General features: G+C 41.3%; 1 protein-coding gene across 1 annotated transcript in view; it reads right to left on the bottom strand.

Moving 5' to 3' along the window:
* The window catches only part of HOPX (HOP homeobox), a 40831-nt gene extending 21747 nt beyond the window's left edge, over positions 1 to 19084 (bottom strand). Inside the window, exon 1 of the mRNA XM_023737312.1 lies at positions 18673 to 19084. The gene's annotated coding sequence lies outside the window, so the exon portion shown is untranslated. The remainder of the gene's footprint in view (positions 1 to 18672) is intronic.
* Positions 19085 to 23327: the final 4243 nt, after the last annotated feature.

Here is a 23327-nt window from a genome sequence, read left to right as displayed (position 1 = left end):
CATACATGTTCATGGATAGGAAGACTCTATATTGTGAAAATGTCAATATTACCCAAAGCAATCTACAGATACAAGGCAATCCTGATCCAAATTCCAATAGCATTCTTTACTGAGATGGAAAAACTAATCACTAACTTTATATGGGAAGAAAAGGAGACCTGGATAAGTAAAGCATTATTGAAGAAGAACAACAAAGCAGGAGGCCTCACAATACCTGATCTCAGAACCTACCATACGGCCATGGTACTCAGTGCAGCCTGGTACTGTACAATGACAGACACATAGACCAATGGAACAGAGTAAAGAATCCAGATGTAAATCCATACACCTATAGGCAGCTGATCTTTGACAAAGGCCCAAAGTCCATTAAATGGGGGAAAAGACAGTCTCTTTAACAAACGGTGCTGGCAAAACAGGATGTCCATTTGTGAAAAAAATGACACAGGACCCATACCTCACACCATATACAAAAACTAACTCAAAATGGATCAAAGACCTAAATATAAAACCTAAAACAATAAAGATTATGGAAGAAAAAATAAGGACAATGCTAGGGGCCATAATATACGGCATAAACAGAACCCCAAACATAACTAAGAATGTACAACAAACAAAAGATGTGCTAGATAAGTGGGACCTCCTAAAAACTAAACACTTATGCTTCTCAAAAGACTTCTCCAAAGGAGTAAAATGATAACCTACAGACTGGAAAAAATTTGGAGCTAAATATCTGTTTTTTAAAGCCACCCACTTGTGGTATTTCTGTTACAACAGCACTGGGTAAGTATGACAGTATGAAGTAACATTTTCAGGAAAAGTATGGGAATTGTTTTCCATCAGGTCGGCCTAGGAGATTAGGGAAGTAAACATTTTCATTTTCTATTTAAAGGTCATTAAGTATCAAAAGAATATATGTAAAGTACATGTAAGCTATGAAGCATAAATTAAATAAACACTAGTGAACACCTAATTTAAGAATTAAAACTTCCTGTATCTCTTCCCCAATCCCTTTGCTGACCTGCCCCTGGAGAAAACTATGATTCTGAATTTTGTATTTATCATTCTTTTGCTTTTTAAATTAGTTCTATCACATATGTACCCTTTGCTGTCAAGTCAATTTCAACATATGGTGACCCCATGTGTGTTAGAGTATAACTGTGCTCCATGGGGTTTTTCAAGACTGTGACCTTTCGTAAGCAGATCACTAGGACTTTCTTCCAAGGCGCCTCTGCGTGAGTTTAAACTACCTACCTTTTGGTTAATGGTTAACTTTTTCACCACCCAGGGCTTCCTATCACATTTACATAGCCCCTTAAAAGATCATATAATTTTTGGTTTTGCTTGTTTTGAGTTTTATAAAAATGGTATTATACTATATATAATTCTTCTGAGAATTACTTTTCTCACTCAACATTGTTTCAAAGATCCACCCAAGTTTCTGCAGGTAGAGAAGTCCATTCATTTTCAATAAAATTCCATTTTATGAGTATACTACAATTTGTTGATCTCTTTTCCTATCGATGGGTATTTGGGTTGTTTCCAGCTTTTGATATTACAGACATTGCCTCTCTGAACATTCTTGTATGTATTTCCTGAAGCACATCTACCAGGATTTCCCTAGGGTATATACTAGGAGTGGAGCTGTTGGCTCATAAGGTAGGTGCAGGTTTAGCTTTACAACATAACATCAAATTGTTTTCCAAAGTTGTTGCACAAAATTACACTCCTACCAAGTATATAGCATTTCCTTTGCACCACATTCTCAACACTTGTATTGTCAACATCTTAATTTTTGCCAAAACTGTTATGTATGCTTTGTATCCACGAATAATCTACAAACCCTCCTGAAGCTATTTATATTTTCAGTCTGTGTATCTTCTTGGGGATAAAGTTTCCATATGTTTACTATTTGTTGTGTAAAAGTATTTCCTGTTCTAGCCCAGAAGGGAATTTGAGGTATTTATTGAGAGTTTGGACTTTGTCTCCAGACTAGCTTGGTGATTTCCATTGGTCAACAAGAACAGTAAAAAAATGTATGGAAAACTAATCACAGCAGCTGCTTTGTCTGTATTATGCTATAAGTGTCACCCTTTTCCCTTCTACAGAACTCCTGGGAGTCAGGACTTGATTCTGCCCTTAAAAATATGTGTTAACTATATCAATTATTGGCCAAAAAAAAAAAGGTAAATATAAAAGTCTCCAAATGAAAACCACGGAGATGAATGAACAGTAACTGAGTAAAGAAGAAGAGAAGATGCAGGGATGACAGGAAAAGTGGGAAAGAGAGCGAATATTAGGCTGTGGGTTTAAACAAATAATATAATCAAGTGTTTGGACTGTGATAACGTGGTGTGCTGAGCTTCAGTTCAAAAGCAGATTGATATAAATTATTTTAATTTCTCTCACAATCCTCTCTTGGAAATCAGAATGGAATTAGTCTTGTTTTGCAGAACTTGTCTACAGCATTAGGGAAGACTCAGAATTCTACCTTTTATTCTGGCTGTGGCAGTAAAGATAGTTCGTGTGATTTCATGAGCATCAAGACTGATTTATGCCTCCAAATATATTCTCCTTATTTACTAAGATGTCAGCAATTCTAGGATATTACTGAATCACCTATTCAGATCTTTGAGCTCTAATTTTACTGCCTATCACTTTAGTGAAGAATTGTGGTTGGGGCCACCAGTCTTTCCCAGTGTGGGCTAGGCCATTGTTGACCTTCTGTGGTCTCTCCAACCACATTCCCTTAGCTGATGCTGTAGCCTTCTTGCAAACCTCCATCATTCCTTTGAAAAGCCCTAGTATTTGCTTGAAACCAGGGCAATAGCAGTAATGGAATCTCCTCTTTCGAGTTTTGCTCTGATTTCATTTTACAGATGAGAAAATTGAAACATAGATAATTTAGGAAGATTTGTTCAAGTTTGTCCAGTCAGGACAGGGGTCTTTAACGTCTGACCCAGTGTAATAGTTACAGGCACATGCAGAATAACTGCCAATTCACAGTGATAAGCACATTGTTCTCCCAGAACATGCTGCACTTGACTTGAAGAAGTCAAAAAGATTGAGATGCCAACCGGTATTTGAATTCATGCCATTCCAACTGGTCGTCAGTGACTGTATCAACCAATGCACCTCTTATTCCCACATGCTTTGTCAGGCAAAGGTGTCGTCTGGTTTGGTTTTCCACATTTCAGCTCTACTCTAAAACTGCACGGCTGGTAACCCAAGGCTTAAAAACATGAAGTGCTGCTGACTTTTAAGTTCTGCATATTTGTTATGTGCTTTCATATATGCTCTATGTAATTGCTAACTCAGCGTATTACTTTCCAGGTTCTCCTCTTTAGAATAGCTTTCCTCTAACTTTAGAAACCTCTGTGTTCCAGGAAACCCAGCAGAAGAACAAAATGAAAATTAAGGTAATGTAGTTAAAAGGCAAATCACCTGCAAAAGACCTCTTTAAAGTGTTGAAAAGCAAAGATGTCACCTTGAGGACTAAGGTGCACCTGACCCAAGCCATGGTGTTTTCAATTACCTCATATGCATGTGAAAGCTGGACAATGAATAAGGAAGACTGAAGAAGAATTGACGCCTTTGAATTGTGGTGTTGTCGAAGAATGCTGACTACACCATGGACTGCCAAAAGAATGAACAAATCCATCTTGGAAGAAGTACAACCAGAATGCTGCTTAGCAGCAAGGATGGAGAAACTACGTCTCACATACTTTGGACATGTTATCAGGAGGGATCAATCCCTGGAGAAGGACGTCATGCTTGATAAAGCAGAGGGTCAGCGAAAAAGGGGAAGACCCTCAATGAGATGGATTGACACAGTGGCTGCAACAACGGACTCAAGCATAACAAGGATTGTGAGGATGGCGCAGGACCAGGTAGTGTTTCATTCTGTTGTGCACGGGGTCACTATGAGTCGGAACCGACTCAACAGCACATAACAACAGTTAAAAGGTCAAATAATTAGAAATCCTGACTGCTAATCATTTGAAATGTTACTCAGTTTTGTTGAGTCTCCATTTCTCTCAAGTGAAGAAGAGGAATAATAATAATACATTACATGCCTTTGCCCAGCTCACAGACTTGTTATAAAGTTCATATGATACTATTAAGTGTTTATAAACTGTAAAGTGTTGCACTTTCGGAAGATATTGTTCTTTAAATGGTTGTGAGCTGGTTGTTCGATAGGAAACTTCTTGGGTGGCAAACTGGTAAGGACAGTTTATAAATTTCATTCTTTCTGAAATTACAATCTCTTTTTTATCTTTCTGGAATGACAAACCACATTGGTTGGAATTAAAACTTTTTTTTTTTAAATCAAATGCTATATGTGCTATTTCATCATAGGATATATCCTTGGATGGACCGACTCAAAGTGGAGGAGTCAGGGATGTCTATCTTAAGTATGTTTTCTCATTAAGCACTTCTACAATGTGTATTGGTTTGACCTCAGTTGTTGGTATTTTCACTAAAATAATGGTTTCTCTGTTCATCCTCCAGCACTACTCTCCACTTTCTCCTTTCCTCTCATCTATTAATGAGGAGGCATTAATAGGGCAGTAGATAAGTAATGAGAAATTTAATAATAAGCAGAAACAAATATTCTATGAATTGGTAGATAGATTTTTCAAAGTTGTCTCGCCCTATGAGAATAATAGCCAAATGGAAAGGTTTTGAAATATTTTGTTCATGGGCCTTTTCTTCCTCACTAAATTATACGCTCTTCTAGGGTGGAGGGCATGGGGAGGTGTGTCATCCCTTAGACATTTATATCTCCCCAGCATTCATTAGAAGTGTGTGGTTCTTAATAGGTGCTCATTAGATGTCGAAACCAATAGCATTTGTCATGATTTGATTTAGGATATAACTTAGGAAGAGACTATCCTATGTTTTCAACAACCAGGGTTTTAGCCATGTTCAGAACCAGAACATAAAATTAGAAAAAAATTTTCTAGCTTTCTGATATCTTTGGTCCTCAGTGTTCCAGACAACCAAAGTTAATTCCTATTGTTGAATCACATGCAGAAATCTCAATAAATAATAATTTTATCAAGTTATTACTTGGGCCAGGTACTGTTCTAAGTGCTAGATGAGTTAACTCATTTGATCAACTATGTGGCTGGCACTTTTATTGTCTTGATTTTACACATGTGGCAATTGATGGAGACTTGTATAACTTTCCCAAGGAGATTTATACAACTTTTCTAAGATGACAGTTCTAGTAAGTGACAAAGCAAAGATTTACACCTAGAAAGTCTGGTTTCTGTGTCCATGTTCCTAACCACTACACCGTATTTCCTCTTAGCTATGCAGACAGAAGAGCCCTGATGAGTGGTTGTGGAATAAGAGGCAGTAAAGCTGGGTGGCGTTACCCGGGACAAGAGTGAGGCAGTGCCCAGTGTCTGGCCTGGTTGTCCTGTGGGGTAGAGCTAGTCTGGGAGCAGTGTCTCCATCCCTGTGCCTTGTTTCTCCATCCTGCTGACCAGAGACCACTCTGACCAGCTAAATGAATTAGCCACTGATTTCAGTTAATACCACCAGCCAGGCTGCTTTTTCTTTCCCTGCCTGTTGTTCTTTAATTGGTGCAGACAAAAGTGAAAGATGACATTATGTGAATAATATAGTTACAAATAAGAAAATTTTACAGCATCCAACAGAATGGAAAGGTTGGCTTCAACCAGACCAGTTCGATCTTAGTGATTATTGTTGCTATTTAATCCCTAGATGTACAGAGTTTTGTTGAATTGATAAAGGAACCTCCCGAAACTGTTGTTGGAACAAGTCTTTCATTGGTCCAGACTTTTTACAGCCACTTACAGAAAATACAAAGATATGATCAAAAGCTATTGGAGAAGAGTGTCTGTGAATGACTTCCAGCAATTAATTATTTACTCATTCACCCCAGACTTAAAATTCTTTGTATACACACTGAATTCTTTTCACTGATGGCCCAACTCCTGTTTGAATCCAGAGCCTTGTATGTGGAAACATATGGAAATGGTGGAAGACAATCATAAAACCTTAGTCTTCTTTGTTGAGTGTGCTGTGAATAAGTGGGGTATTAAGCCTACATTCTTAGGAGTTAATGAATGAATGAAAGGAGACAATCCCATCTCCACAGCCTCCTCAGAGGAGATCTCCATTTTGTAAATTGGTTGCTTTTCTAAAGGTCTTCTCTATGGTGATAGTTATGAATTCAGAAAAGTTTTCTTTAGAAACAACATTAGAAATTGTAGACGGAATCCCAGGCTAACCCACAAAAGAGGGTGTAACTGAAATGTTATATATTTGTAATGGAAAAATAGTAATAATAATAATACTGTTGAAATATCCTAGTTAAATTTAATAAGAAATTGTTTATTTCAAAAGCAGGTGCTTTAAAGGAAGAAGGGGAATGGGAATGTTAATGTGAGAAGTAGATTTTTCTGAGATATGATTAATGACATTGTGAATTGTGGAAAATAGAGAAAAAGCCAGAGATTACTTTTAATGGTTTCCTCCTACCCCACCCATCCTTCCACACAAGGGACAAGAAGGGTTGCTGTTGTTAGTTGCCAACGAGTTGATTCCGACTCATGGCAACCCCATGTGTTACAGAGTAGAACTGCTCCATAAGGTTTTCTTGGCTGTAATCTTAACAGAAGCAGATTGCCAGGCCTTTTCTTTTGTGGTACTGCTGGGTAAGTTAGAACCACCAACATTTAGGTTAGCATTTGTGCTGCCTAAGGAGGGGATAGGAAAGCTTTTGTTACTCACTTCTCTGACCCAGTCACCAAGTGGTGCTGTCAGACCAGAACAGCATAGTTGCTGGCCAGTTGAGAAAAGAGAAGTAGAAGTAAGGTGTGGAACCCTGGTGGTGCAGTGGTTTAGCATTTGCCTGTTAACCAAAAAGACAGCAGTTCAAATCCACAGCCACTCCTTGGAAACCCTATAGGGCAGTTCTACTCTGTCCTGTAGGGTTCTATAAGGTTGCTATGAGTTGGAATGGACTTGATGGCGAGGGGGTTCAGAAGTAAGGTGCTTTTGAATATATAGCATCAGTTACAGAGAATTATATATGAGGAATACGTTTTAAATCCTCATTAATGAATAAAAATATTAAACTGGTATAGCCCCGAATAAGGAGTCAGATATGGATTTTAATTTTAACTCCTCTACTTAAAGTCACACGACCTTGGGTGAGTCATTTAACCTCTTTGAAATTTAGTTCTCTTCTGTAAAATGTGGTTAAAAACTTCTTTCCTCGCCTACTTACTCCAGTTGGAATCCAAGGAAATTATGCTTATGAAGTAACTTAGAAAACTAAAACAACATACAGATTTCCAAAAGTGTTGTTATTTCTTAGTCCAGAAAAATGAAGATGTTGGATCAGATAACCTCTGAGATGTTTTCTTTTCAAAATGCTGATGATCACACTGACCTCGATTTTAAATGATCTTTGTGTTACTCCTCATCAACGGTTTACTGATGTCATTGGCCTGAGAATGGGGGTGCAGAGGCTTATTCTGGGCGCTGTCCCTGATTTGCTGAGCAATTTGGGCTAGTTCCTACCTCAAAGGACTACTGAAGAGCCTGTGAAACATTTTGAATGCTTTTTTTTTTTTTTTTTTGATATTAAGACTCCACTGTCTGTTAAATTAGGGTGACCATATAGTTTGTCATCCAGCCTTGGACACTTAAGGGTAAAAGGAGCATTATTAATAACTATGCCAGGACAGTAGGCATAAATCAGAAGTGTCCCAGGTAAACCTGGACATCTGATCCCTTTAGTGTATGTAAAATGCTAAGTTTCTCACTTAGGCCCCACCAACCCATTGCCATCGTGTCAATTCCAACTCATAGTGACCCTATAGGATGGAGTAAAACTGCCCCATAGGGTTGCCAAGGCTGTAAATCTTCACGAAAACAGACCACCATATCTTTCTCTGTGGAGTGGCTGGTGAGTTCAAACTGCCGACCTTTCTATTAGCAGCTGAACACTTAACCACTGTGCCACCAGGGCTCTTCCTCACTTAGGTATCTTAGTTATCTAGTGCTGCTGTAAGAGAAATACCACAAGTGGATGGCTTTAACAAAGAGAAATTTATTCTCTCACAGTCTAGTAGGCTAGAAGTCCAAATTCAGGGAGCCAGCCCCAGGGGAAGACTTTCTTTCTCTGTTGGCTCTGGAGGAAGGTCCTTGTCCTCGATCTTCCTGGGGACTAGGAGCTTCTCCACGCAGGAACCCTGGATCCAAAGGACGTGCTCTGCTCCCGGTCCTGCTTTCTTGGTGGTATGAGGTCCCCACTCTCTGCTTGCTTCCCTTTCCTTTTATCTCTTGTAAGATAAAAGGTGGTGCAGGCCACACTCCAGGGAAACTCCCTTTACATTGGATCAGGGATGTGCCTTAGTAAGGGTGGTACAATCCCATCCTAATCTTCTTTAAGGTAAAATTACAATCACAAAATGGAGGACAACCACACAATACTGGGAATCATAGCCTAACCAAGTTGACACATATTTTTTGAGGGATACAATTCAATCCATGACAGGTAGGGAATAGTAAAAATTCTCCTTTTGAACTTGCTGCTGTTATTGATCAGCCAGATGCAGATCTATTAGGATCTTAGAGGAGAGAACCACATACAACCTAACGACAATAGTGAACAGGAGGCTGTTTTTTACTCATAAGAAAGCAGACTGCTGCAGTTCTGTGGTAAACAGGAAGAGGATACACTATAGCTTCAAATTTCCTGACCTTTCATTTTTATTGCTGTTTGAATATGTAGGATAGAAATGTATCTGGCAGAATGAGTAATGCTTGGGTCTCTGCCTGGTTTGGGTATCGTTAGTACCATTGCACTGATGCTTAGTAAGTGTGAATATTTATTGCCGTACATCTCAGAGCTGAGTCCCATGATCAAATATAAACAAAAGAACAACAATGGCCTGCCCTAGAGATTTCTAGGGGCCACAGCCATGTGCTCAGGGCTTTTCAAACCAGATAATGCAGAAGGGGGGTGGTGAGGCTTGTGAAATAAATTGAATTATCAAATACTTTCTTTGATCTAATGCCCTATTTTGCCAACACACACACACACACGTTGCCATTGAGTTGCTTCCAACTCATGGTGACTCCATGTGTGTCAGAGCAGAACTGTTCTCCGTAAGGTTTTCAATGGCTGATTTTTCAGAAGTAGATCACCAGGCCTTTCTTCCAAGGCACCTCTGGGTAGACTTGAACTTGCAACATTTCAGTTAGAACCTGAGCCAATTAACCTTTTGCACCACCCAGGGACTCCACTAATATGCCAAGAAATTAGACAAATAGATTTCTACTGTGGGGGAGAATAATCTCAAAATTTTCTAAAGGGAATCATTAAGTCTAAAGAGAAATTTGCACTACTTAAGCTTAGAAGCGAATAACTAAAAGATCAACTTTCTCAACAGCTCATGGAGAGGAAAAATGGCATGCATAATTCAAAATGGCAGCTAATAAATATTCTCTTTATGTTTTGGGATATGTTATTAATTTTTGGTTGCCTGTTTAACCTCCTAATTATGTTTTGTTTAAGTGAGTATTAATTAGATTTATAGACTACAAGGCAGGAAGGTGTATATGTTTGTTGTACAGAGGAAGAAAGTTGCTCAAAAGGTTAAATGCAGATGATGGAAGTCAATCTGGTATGTAAAAATCTGATATGGACATGCCATACACAGATAATTGAGAATCAAGTAGATAGAATTGTCATAATGCTCTGGAGCCACCCAGTCACTTTAGAATGTTAAAAATCAGAATTTCTTTCTGATTCTGAAAAGGGCTGTTCATCTGTAATTCTGGGAACGTGACATCATGATTTATTTTATGAAGAATGTATGCTGGGTGTTATAATATTTTTGCCGAGCCCAAATTACATAGGTAAGGGACAGTAGTTAAGGACCTGTGTGGTGTTACACATGCATGTTAGGCCACCCATTCTCATGGATTTCCATTATGATCTGCCTAGTGCAAGCAGGCATGACACCCTCAGGTTATTTTCGCTTTGTGAAAAGACCAGAAAAGATTCTTTGAGGGAATGAAATGTTCTCTTTGCGCAAGGTACTTTGATCAATTATTGTTTTACGCTCCAACTGCCATTCTTATTTTATGACTGCAGTAACTAATGGATAGAATGACGCACACCTGCTACCTTACAGAGCTCCAGTTATGTCAAAGTCCAACCATGCATGCTGCTTGTTGCCATGCTACTCAGTTATATGGGCCTTATGTTTTCCCTGAGTTCTTTTTATGAACAGGTGTCCAGCTAATGGGACAAACAGAGGTTGTGCAGCGTTGGCCCACTTATTCGCATCATAAAATAAGTGAGTAGGACAGACACACCAGAAAGTCCAGCTAGATGATAGCTCTGGCTCCATGGTTGATCACTTCTCTGGCCAGTAGGCATCAGGATGTTGCAGAAAGAGACCAGAGCTTCAGAAGATCTGCACTCTCCTTGTAGCTCTATCACTTATTCTCCAAGTGACTCAATCTCTTTGGACCTCCATTTCTGCATCTACAATTGAAGCTATAATCCTATCCATTTTTCTCATGGGGTGATTGTAAGTATTCGATGAGATGGAGTATGTTTATGAATGCACTGCAGATTATAAAACACTATATAAGTAAAAGGTACCATTATTAAGGTTCTAATGCAGCTTTCCCAATGACTCAGGATATAATGTTGGGCAACTGAATGACATCAGGTTTTGCAATCATTAAGATGGCAAAAATTTTAGAAACTTCGCTCAACCTCATGATTAACTAGATTTCATAGAACATTTCATTTACTTCTTCCAGGCAATTGGTGACCAATGCGAAGAAGTGAACTGCTTCTAGAATTGACTAGCCTGAGTTTGAGAAAGTGACGTTGAGAAGGGAAAATCACTGAGATCACCCTCTTTAAGTTCCAGAAAATTATTCCAGTCACTTGATCTCTTATAAAGGAGCTTGGAGAAGCTTCTAAATGTGTGAAATACTAGATCAGAACTTTTGATATCATGGGTCTCCATTGCTCATGGACAACTCAATATTCCATGTTGCTTAAAGAAATTGTAAGCCATCCAGCCTGTCGTTTTTCCTTCCCCTGTCTCCCACCAACCGGATCTAAAGGGCAGTAGAGCACATGTATGAGGATATTCTTTGAAGCATCATTTGTGAGAACAGGAGGCAGCAGAAGTGTCTAACACTGAAGGATTAGATTAGTAACAAATAATATATATAATGGACTATTAATAAGCGATTAGGAATAATGCATTAGAGTTACAATCAATGACATAGGTAGATCTTAAAAACAATGTTGAATTGAGACAGAGAGAGAGAGAGGGAAAGAGAACGATAAAGGAAAAAAAACCCTAAAAAATTAAAAGAATGATGGACTGCCCTATCTTTTTGTGCTTACCTTGTATAATTCTTTCCATCATTGTATTTTTTTGCACAATGAGGAAATACTTCATGACTCACTTAAAATCCTTTGTGTTGCAGTCTCCACCGATCTCTGGCCTTGATTTTTTTCCCTCAAAGGACAAGGAGGTCATTGACCTCCATGACTACCCCCCATGCTTTTGAACATCGTCATTATATGGCTTTTTGGCCTTCTCTTGTCCAAGTAAAATAACATCAGGTCCCTTTGCTGCTCCTTGTGGATCTGATTTTACTGTTGTAAACTTGTGTTGGGGAGTCCCTGAGTGGTGCAAATTGTTAATGCACTCCACAGCTAACCAAAAGGTTGGAGATTTGAGTCCACCCAGAGGTGCCTTGGAAGAAAGTCCTGGTGATCTACTTCTGAAAAATCAGCCATTGAAAATCCTATGGAGCACAGTTCTACTCTGACACACATGGGGTCACCATGAATCAGAGACGACTCAATGCCAACTGGTGGTTTTTACTTGTTTTGGAGACTATTCTTTGAGCTAGTTCCAAGGACTTTTAAATTGTGGAGTCCTGAACCAGATACAATGTGCTAATGAAAGAGAGGGTGGGGGACTTAAGGGGGTGGCCTCACACTTTCTTCACTCCTGCTTCATAAATCCTAGTCTTAGCCATCTCCAAAGGATGCTATTCTACTTCCTGGTAAGGGTGTGAAGAATGAATAATAAAATGATAGACAAGTTCCAGGCATAAGTTATTGAATTACAGTTTTTTTTATAAAACAGATTTTACTCCTGGACATCAGCAGACTAGAAGTTTTGGGAAGGGCTAAGGGGATATAAGAACTAGGGAAGATGGTTTATGTAAATTTCCTCAGTGAGAAACCATGCAGGAAGGAAATGAAAACACATCAACAAAGACTAGACTATCTAGGCAGATCTGTCCCAACCTTAAAGAGTTCCAGGAAACTTCTATCATGATCCATCTGCTAGAACGACTGCCCTTGATGTCCTGCCTACAAACACTGAGATTAGAACTGATCAATGTCTGCCTGGGGTTTTGCTTTGTGTTGGTTTTTTTTACATATAAAGACAGAGTGGCTCACTCTGTTCTTGAGAGTAGTTCATCAAATCTGGCAAGTTTTCATGTTCGGTCACATTTTATCAAAACCACCAGAAGTGAATTACAAAAAATTATATGAGCCAGTTGCCGTGGAATCAACTTCGACTCATGGTGACCCTATGTGTGTCACAGCAGAAGTGTACTCCATAGGGTTTTCAATGGCTGATTTTTCAGAAGTAGATTGCCAGGCCTTTCTTCCTAGGCATCTCTGGGTAGACTTGAACCTCCAACCTTTTGGTTAGCAGCGGAGTACATTATCTATTTGTACCACCCAGGGACTCCATCGATTATATGGAGATGGGTGAAAACCAACTTTTCTACTTTTAAAAGGATTTCTATCGCTGCTCAAACATGGCCATAAGCTAAAAAGAGCCCAAGACAGATATGACAGTAACTTGATCTTGTGATGAACAATTCCTTGAACTCTCAGCATTTATACTAAACTTGTTGGTGAGTCAAGATAAATGAGCCAGTTCTCAGTCTGGGCAGCATGATGCAATGTTTCCCACAGGGAACCTGAATCACAGGGGGACGTAAGAGCTTTGGCACAGAGGCTAGAATGAGGGTGAGGGGACCTGAGTTCCAGAGCCAGCTCAGCCACCAACTAACCCTAAGATTCCAGCACGTCACTTTATTGTCTTATACCCTCATCTATTGTATTTATGCTGTTGTTGGGTGCCGCAGAGTGGACTCTGACTCATAGCAACTCCATGTGTGACAGAGTAGAACTGCTCCATAGGGATTTCTTGGCTGCAGTCTTTACGGAAGCAGATCTCTAGGTCTTTCTCCCGAAGGGCCACTGGGTGGCTTTGAACTGTCAACCTGTTGGTTAGAGGCCAAGCAATTAACCATTGCGTCACAAGGGCTCCATTGTATTCATAGGGTGACCATGTAACTTATTCCTCAGACCAGGTATTTTTGAGAGCGAGAGGAGGTGCTACTCACCATCCTACTGGGGCAACAAATTTTTAGCGTTCCTTCCTGCTGTAAAATTCTATCACAACTGAGTTAAAGCTGAAAATGGGACCTAGGTTCCTGACCGTCAGGCCTGTACTCTGCTCCCTCAGCTGGGCTGTCTTCTGCCAGGACTTGTCTACACTGCAGAGTTCTGTGGTAGACTGTTACCATATTGCTAAAAGACAGGTGCAGCCACTTTCCCCGCCAATAAAAAGGACAGCCTGACTCGTACCTGTTTAGTTAGGTATGCACATACCACAAATTCCATGGTTATTCAGAGCCAACAGCACTGGAACCCCAAATCCATATCTGGGTCCCTGAAAAGCAGGGGTGGTCAGGAAGACAGCATATGAATGCACGCCCTGAGTCAGGAGAATCCGTTCTGTTCACAGTCTTGGCCTTCTGTGCATCCCTGTCAAGCCTGTTCCCCACTCTCATGCTCGGGTGAGTAAACAGAATAGATGTGGTCCGGGACGGATGGTTGGGGGCTGCCCCAGGAGCCTCAGATGTTGGATCTTAAATGGACAGGGTAGTGGTTTGTAAATCACTCTGGGCCACAGGCCACCCTCTGCCAACAATTTCATCTTTGCATAGCCGTTTCAATCTTCCCTATTCACTTGGCTTTTTAAGAGTTCAAGAAAGCCAAACAATAATAGCAAAAAAAAAAATTAATCCAGGCTAGGTCATGACACAGCCTTAAAAAAAATGTCCAAGTGACACTTTGATCCAAGCCATTGCACACTGAGAGAATTTGGAAACAAAGGTGAGGGGGGAAATGTTCAAAGAAGTCATCCAAGGAAGGAAGAGATGCTGTCACATTTATACAAACCTATTTTGTTAGCAGTGCAAACGTCTTCAAAAAGTGCTTCAGAAACTCTGACTGGCAGGGAAAAGACACATGTGGCTTCCAAACAGCGGCATTCAAGCAGCCTTGGCAGCCCTGATGCCAACTGCCTTTTACCCTTTCCCAGAACCTGAGTCCCCTGGTGCCCACCTTCACCTGTGAGACCTGGCCTCCCCTCCTCACAGTTGCTCTCACCAGTGAAGGCTCTGCCAGCCGCTGCACCCGCTCGCTGCCCAGCTGCCCTGGCTCCCCACTGCCTATAAGATCTGCTCCCCGAGAAGGGAGGTTAATTACATAGACACCATGCCCCACTTCAGAGGCAGAACATACCACAGGCAGCTACAACTTGCTGACTAGAGCTGCAGAGATCTCAGCTTTTCGAATAGGACAAAAATGTTGTCATGGGCCTGGAGTCACAGGGACTGAGGGGCTCCCTCACCACAGGCTACAGGACTAGGTCCCCAAGGGAGGGTGCCCCTGCCACTAAGGCTGGGCGGGCTGCTCTGCCACTGTCGCCCTTCTGCTCCTGGGAAGGAACCAGGAAATATTTACAAAAGCCCTGTGAGCAGAATTTCCTGACAGTCTGTCTCCACTGAAGGCGCCCTGGTGGTGCCACCATTAAATGCTTGGCCGCTAACTGAAAGGTTGGCGGTTCAAACTCATCCAGTGGTTCTTCAGGAGAAAGACCTGGCGATCTGCTTCTGTGAAGATTACAGACAAGAAAACCGTATGGGGCCGTTCTACTCTGTCACACAGGGTCGCTTTGAGTTGAATATCGATGGCACCCAACCGCAACTATCTCCACAGTAGTCATGTTAAGGCAGCTTCATTTTTCAGAACTGTAAATGAAAGGAGCCAGAGAACCAACTAATTCAGAAAAAGAAATCTACCGGGGCCCACAGCTGCCTACAGGATGAGAACTGAGAAGTTCTGTTGAAAACTCCCAATCTCGGTTTATTTTCTCCAGCAAGTTGCTTGGCATTCTGATCAGAAGGGATGATGTATTTTGCTTAAAACTTTGATTCTCCTGATTGCACCGTTTTAAAGTTCAAATGGTAGTTGTATTTGTATAACATTTCAAAGAATTCCCATATCCATTATCTTGCTCGAACCTATTTAATATCCCAGGGAGGCCACAACTCGTTAGACTATTACTGTCTATTAACATCGTAACTTCAATTAATCTTTCAGAGATTGATAAGCCCCGAGGGAACGAGACCCCGGAAATGGCACATTTGGATTGGAGGGGAGGTGGGAAACCATCCAAAGCAAGGCCAGCTGTCCGGGGCAGAGCTGATGAAGCACTGCAGTCCCACACCCACCTCTGCACCCACAGCAGTGCCAAGGAGGAGGTGAGGGACAGACAGGAAGGGTGGTAGTCACAAAGACAAACTTCACCCACTCAAGATTTTGCCTGGGGCTGGCCTGCAAATCATAAAGAAAAGACCCTGTGGTGTCAACTTGACCCATCCCAGTGCTGATAAGTCACGGTGTTTGCTGAAAGAACAACTTGGCTGTTCTCCAGAGCAGAGTGCTTGGTGTGTGTGCTGTGATTCTTTTCAGTAATTATAATCCTCTTGCTTATACAAATATTATGTAGGGAACAAAAAGAAGCTTCAGTTTTGAAACATCCCTTCTCACAATCTCTTCTCCCACGTTAGCATAATCCTCAAATAACGCGCCATTGAGCTCTCTGAGAAATTCCTCCAGCTTGCTACCCAGGAGCGTGTCTGGGTTCCAAGAACTCCCCTGAGACACCAGATACCCTATTCTAGCTAGAGCTGGAAGGTTGGTTTTGAGGACCCAGAAGTGACAGTCTCGGGGTCCTCTTCCTCTGAGCTCCTGTGTTGTGTGCTCCCTGGGCTTCCCCGAGACTTGGTGGGCACGAGGCAAGAGGCAGACTGCGCCCTCTCTCGGGCCTTGGTGTGCTCATCTGTCAAATGCGGGCTTTGGGTTTCACTGGTTCTCAACCCCGGCTGCACATTAGAATCACCTAAAAAAACCAAACCTGTTGCCAACAAGCTGATTCCGACTCATAGTGACTCTATAATACAGAATAGAGCTGCCTCATAGGGTTTCCAAGGCTGTAACCTTTATGGAAGCAGACTGCCACATCTTTCTCCAGCGAAGCCGCTGGTGGGTTCAAACCGCCAACCCTTTGGGTTAGTAGCCCAGCGCTTAGCCACTGCACCATCAGGACTCCTATAGAATCATCACTTGGGGAGCTTAAAAAAAGCCAAAACCAGGGCGACACACCCAGAGATTCTGATTTAACTTGTCTGGAGTGGGGCCCAGTTACTGGTGTTTTTTTTCATAGTTCTCCAGGTCTGACAACCACCAGGTTAGCGGCTCTTCGAAGTCTACGATCCTGTCTGGTCCCTACTCGTTATTTCTTTAATTTTCCCCAGAAAGTACTCGTTTTTTATTTTCAGCATGTTGCATAAGCTGATTTTTAGAAATGCTTTTAATTATTGAAAGATTATATTATTAAAGTGCTGTTTGCTGAGATATAACTGGCATAGAATAAACCGCACATTTAAAATGTACAATTTGATAAGTTTTGACAGATGAGAAATCTTCACCACAGTCAAGGTAGTGAACATATCCTGTACCCTTAAAAGTTTCCTGTGCTGTTTGGTGATCTCTCCCTCCTGCCCCTAACCCCAACTCCCCATATCCCTACCTAGATAGCCACTGATCTGCTTTCTGTTACTATCGATTCATTTGAATTTTCCATCTTTTTATACAAATGGAATCACACAGTGTGTGGCTTCTTATTAAAATCAAACCAGTTGCTGTCAAGTCAATTCTGACTCATGGCGACCCCATGTGTGGCAAAGTAGAACGGCGCTCCATAGGGTTTTCAATGGCTGATTTTTCAGAAATAGATCGCCAAAGCTTTTCTTGTGAGGAGCCTCTGGGTAGACTCAAACTGCCAACCCTTCTCACACTCTGCTTAGTTATGTGTCTGTACTGTAAATTGTGAGCTCTTTGAGAACAGGAGCCACCTTTTATTTCTTTTCTCTTCCTCCCCACTCTCCCAATTTATCTTTGCTCAGAGAAGCCCTTTGATCTTTATTTGCTTGATTGAAATAAAACCTTTATGACCTTGTAGCTGAGCTTTAGTTTGGTGGCCAAAAAGTGCCTGCCGTGTTAAGAGTTTTAACCCCCCACTACTTCTCTGTAGGTTCCTCACTTAGCAGCTTCTGCTCAGTTAAAAAATAAAAATAATAAAGCATTAGCTTAAACCAAAGGTCTTAATTTAGGTTTCTTGGAATCCTAGGAGTCCAGGAGATGAGCTTCAAGGTGTGTATGTATGTGGACGGGAAAGCGCTACCTGGGAAAAGGCCCTGGGCTGCTTTCTCCAGATTCTTTTCTTAAAAGGTTCCTTGACCGAAAAGAATGAACTGAATTAATATAATGCTCTATTTCTTATTACAATCCTACGTGCATTTTATGAATGTGATGTCTAATTATAAAGCCTCCACCATCTACCCGCCACCCTCACCCCCATTTCCACTCCCTCCCTCCTCCCCAGTACCTTCGTTTGTTCTCTGCCTGCCCTTGGTCATACTTAACCCTACTTAACTAAATACAGTGCCAGGCCCTCTCCTGCGGTAGTGCTACTTCGGGGGAACTTTTTGCATTCCTCTTCTCTTAAGACCTTCTCACCTAAGCTACCTGGTATGTTGTGGCTTTTTAGTCAACGACTCTTATGCCACGTTGCCCTGGACACTGTTGTGCTCAAATATCACAAACCTACATTTCCTCAAAGCCCAGAGCACAGGAACTCCCTTTTGTCTTAAACAAAATCCATGTTTTCATTGTTGTAAATGGTAAGTATTAAGAGAACCAGAAATAATAAAAAGACCGTAAATTCACAATTAGTCACCTCTGCTCAGCTCAGAGAGACTTCTCTCCCCGCCCCCCCGACATTGAACACAACATACTTTTTTAAGTGATATTGTGTCTGATTTTAGATAAAAGGACAGGATGTAGAACAGCTTCTAAATGATAAAATCGTATGCATCAGACATAGTCACTCAAGTGCTGGTTGCAAAGAGTCCTTCAGAAATAGGAGAGGAAAGAAAAACATCCCACCTGCTGACCAAAAGCCAACAGGGACTCCCCCCTTGCTCCAAATTCTACCTCAACCCCATGTAAGTTTGCAAGAGTTTGAGACCTTACACCCAGCAGCGTTTCCTGGCTGCCTGCTTGGAAACCAGCTTTTAGTTTTTTACTCCCCCTTTCACCTTTGCCTTTTTCCACCAGAGAGAAAATATGGTAATTTATAGCATCTTGGTCTCATTTCTACACAAATTCATTCCTCTGCACGTAAGGTGCAGGTTACTTACCTAGAAGTGTCAAAGGCAAGCCTGGGTTTGGAAGCCTCGCCCGCTGATGCCAGCCTGTTTAAATAGCTGGGTTGGCTGACGCAGGCTGTTGATAGCGTGGTTATTTACGTTCTGGAGTGCACGCTCAAGCAAGGACCTGAAAAACCTGCAGCATAGGCAGGACCAACACGACCGAAAGTATGCAGAGGTTACATCTCTCCTGGTTATTCAGGTTTGATATGGAGGCGGTGACTTCTAAGAGTCGCCTGGAACTTTCTTGTTACTATCTTCTAGTCCCTGCCCTCTTTCTTGATTAACCAAGTAAGACTCTTCTTCACTGAGATTGGATGAGAGAGATGTGGCTGAGAGAAGGGAAAGAAAAAGAGCACCCTGGACCCTTACGTCGGCTTCCTTATTTTGAACGCGTTTCCAGTTAGATGTTGCCTCATTTCAAAGCTGAAGCCTGGTGTGGTTGATTTCACAGCTCTGTGGGTGGGACGCCAAGCTAACAGCCTGGACCATTGCTCAATTATTGAAAAGTTTTCTTTCAGGCATAGAATGTACAAGTAAAGAACAGTTAAAGGGGAGATTTGGGCTAGGATGATACAATTTTAGATCTCCTTTCAAAACCTCTTTTAATTTCTTGCCCCCGCATCTGCACTTTCCTCCTTGCCTCCTCTGTAAGAAAATTCCCATATGAGTTGAAAGATTCATGGGCGCTTGAATAAAAAGCCAGCATGTGAGACTGTGGGAAGATGCACTCCAAGCGTGAGAGCGGGATCAGTGACTCCGTGTGACCATCAGTGGAAACAAGAATACGTGCGTGGGCGTGGGGACCAGCTAAGCCGATGTTTGTCTTTATTTTGTTAGATAGGGCAGCTCATGGTCAATGACAACAGTTAAACACATCAAGTAGGTATGATTTTGAGGGGATGAAGGAAGGGAGACAGGGTTTGATGAGATCATTTATGGGAGTATCTGTGTGTATTTGCTGGTACATTGTGCAAACTGGTAAGTGCCGCCCAGATATACAGACTCTGTAATTTCTCACTTCACTGGAGAAAAAAAAAGCCTCCTTGATTCTCTTGAGAACGGTTGTATGTGAAAGAAGAGCAGCAATCACTTAGAATATTTCTTTCCCTCTCAGAAAATGGAGTGACGATATAAAACATGTGTGGGAGAAAAGTAGAGACGGGGGCCTAGCCTACCCTAACCTTGGTTACCAGAAGAATTCTTTTGTTTCCCGCCTATTCATTGACTAGCTTCTGACTGTTCTATGGCAATATATGGATTCTTACCTCCCGTATTTCTTAAATGTAGGGTCTGTGTCTTGTTCATCTTTTGATACCCACAGTGCCTGGCACAAATTATCATGACAATGATGATGATCTACAGTCTAGAGAGACTATGTACCAGGCTCTATGAAAAGCACTTTCCAGAGAGTTTGCTTGCTTAGTTAACCCTCACAATAGCCCTATGTGTTAGATTTTTGTTATCTTCATTTTACAGGTGAGGAAACTAGTACTCTGAAAGATTAAATGACTTTGCCAAGGTCATAATAAGTGGTGGAGATGGAATTTAAATCCAGAGCTATCATATTCCAGAGTCTGGGTTTACGTCCAGGACTGGTTTGACCAATATTTAGAAAATTGCCTAAGAATGTTTCCACTTATCCTTATTCATTTATTTGTTTATCATCTTTCTTCCAGAATATGATTCCCATGATGACAATAATGTTATCTGCTTTGTTCATTCCTGTAAGTCCAGTGCCCAGGACACTGCTTGGTGCATAGTAAATGCTCAATAAATATGTGCTGTTTGCTCAGTTTATAAATTCTTTCAAAGGCTCTGCAACCCAGTAGTCAGAGGGTCTGGGGTCAGCAGAGCCTCATCTCAGTCGAGACACATTTCTTTTGCTCTTGGATAATGTGTCGGCTTCAAGCTATTTCTTTTTATTCAGTGTATCATGGAGATAAGACGTCCTGGTGGTGCAATGGTTAGGCGCTTGGCTGCTAACCAAAACGTTGGCAGTTCTAACCCATTAGTGGCTCCATGGGAGAAAAGACCTGACAATCTGCTCCCATAAAGATTACAGCCTAGGAAACCCTATTGGGTAGTTTCACTCTGTCCTATAGGGTCACTATGAATCAAAATCAACTCCATGGCACACAACAACACAATCATGGAGATAAAACTAAAACTGACTGAAACCATAAGAGCAGTTGCTATATCACTTAAAAACTCTGCAAGTAGGTTGTTTCAGGTTGTTCTCTGGTGCTATGATGTCACCAAGAACCTAGGTTTTTTTAATCTTTCATTTTGTAGTCCTCAGCGTGACAATGGTACCTCTCCTTATGGTAGCAAGGTGGCTGCAGTAGCTCCATGCATCACATCTTTAAACAAAAACATCCAAAGGCAGGTAGGAAGGGACACGGGCTTTCTCCTTCGTATCTCTCTTTTTTAATTAGAAAGGAAAATTTTTCCAGAAGTCACTAATAGACATCAGAGAAGCTGGATTATATGAAGAACATGGTATCAGGATTAGAGGAAGACTCATTAACAACCTATAATATGCAGATGATGCAACCTTGCTTGCTGAAAATGAAGATTACTTGAAGCACTTACTGATGAAGGAGAAAGACTATACCCTTCAGTATGGACTACACCTGAACGCAAAGAAAGCAAAAATCCTCACAACTGGACCAACACCACCATGATAAATGAAGAAATTGAAGTTGTCAATGATTTCATTCTACTTAGATCAACAATCAATGTCCAATGAAGCAGGAGTCAAGAAATCAAAGGACGTATTGCATTGGGCAAATCTGCTGCAAAAGACCTATTTGAAGTTTTAAAAAGCAAAGATGAAGAAAAAAAAAGACCAAAAAAAGGTCCTCCAAGGTTGAGAAGGGAGAGTGTTGACATGTCGTGGGGTTGTTAACCAATGTCATAAAACAATATGTGTACTGACTGTTTAATGAGAAACTATTTGATCGGTAAACCTTCACCTAAAGTACAATAAAAAAAAAAAAAGCAATGATGTCACTTTGATGACTCAGGTGCACCTGCCACAAGCTATGGTGTTTTCAATCACCTCATATGCATACGAAAGCTGAACAATGAAAAAGGAAGACAGGAGAAGAATTGATGCATTCGAATTGTGGTGTTGTGAAGAATATTGAATAAACCATTGACTGCCAGAACAATGAACAAATCAATCTTAGAAGAAATACATAGAATGCTCCTTAGAAGTGAGGATGGAGAGACTTTGGCTCACTTACTTTGAACACATTATCAGGAAAGATCAATTGCTAGAAAGGGACATCATGGTTGGTAAAGTAGAGGGTCAGCCAAAACAAGGGAAACTCTCAATGAGATGGATTGACACAATAGCCAAAACAATGGGCTCAAACATACCTATGATCATGAAGATGGGGCAAGACCAAGCAACGTTTTATTCTGTTTGGATAAGGTCTTGATGAGTTGGAAACAATGTGGTGGCACCTAACAGCAACAACAACAACAACTTCTAATAATTATAAGCAGAAGCCAGATTTTCCTACCCTTAGTCATCTTTGTGGCACTTATATGTAATGAGCAAAAGCAGTTAAACTCAAAACCCCCAGGTGTTGTAGCAAACTGGGGCATTTGGTAGAGCTACATAAAAGGCAATGACGTGAACAGTGAGGGAAACTATTCTCTTCCTGCCAAAAGCTAGCGATCCCTCATCAGTGAGGTGCAGAAAGCAGTTTGGCGAATAGGGAGCATGTGGAGCCAAGCAATGGTACAGAGAGAGAGAAAAGTCATTCCTTGGGGGACAGAAAACTACCAAAGGCATTTTACAACATTCACAGTGAAGGGTATCAACCTCCTACTGATCAAAATCTTACCTGTACAAGTACAAATCGGGAAAAGGTTAGCCAGAATATACAGACATACTTGCTAAAAGTTCTGCTCCCAAGGAATGAACTTGCAGACAGAGAGACCAAGAATTCTCTACAGCCTGTGTGGAAGTTCTGACTCCTAGAGTGCCCTTCCTGACCCAACCTGCCTGGGATGTGAACAGTGTGGGAGGCAGAAGAGGATCAGCAGGTGACAAAGAACCTAGACAATGAAGATGATGCCAACTGACCAAGGATGGAGATGTTTCCCTTGGCCTCTCCTGGCCAAGAGTTTCACAAGTTCTCTGATGGTGAGGGATTGGAAGTTAAAACATAATCGCACTGTTTTATTCCTAGTTTGCTGTATACATAATATGATTAAGTCATCCTTTTGGTGAACTGTATCTATTTCATTCAATACATGGATTTTATCATCTTACATAATCCATTTGTTTTCCTTATGGAGTCCTAAGTCAGTTGATGACTGGGAGTTAAGATGCTGTGGCACCATTACGGAAATGTTTCTGGGTAAGCCTGTTCCATCTGGGAGTGACCCATGTTGCGTTTGCTCTTCTACATAAGAACCACAGTTTGTTCTCATTCCAGTTAGTTTAGTCCAGGGTCTAATGAACCACAGGGAAGTTGTAAGCATTGTTTTCCTTCATGATCCCACTCATGTTATTGCTCGTAGGAATTAGGGCCCTTGGTAATGGGTGGCATTACCCTGACTGTGGAAGGAGGGAGGGATGAGGCACCTTTCTTCACCCATGAATGCCTTACTTCTCTCCCTCAGCA

Source organism: Trichechus manatus, unplaced genomic scaffold (assembly GCF_000243295.1).
Source record: "Trichechus manatus latirostris isolate Lorelei unplaced genomic scaffold, TriManLat1.0 scaffold00101, whole genome shotgun sequence".
Taxonomy (NCBI): domain Eukaryota; kingdom Metazoa; phylum Chordata; class Mammalia; order Sirenia; family Trichechidae; genus Trichechus; species Trichechus manatus.
The sequence above is the reverse complement of the archived record's forward strand: the minus strand, read 5'-3'. Positions and strand labels throughout refer to the sequence as shown.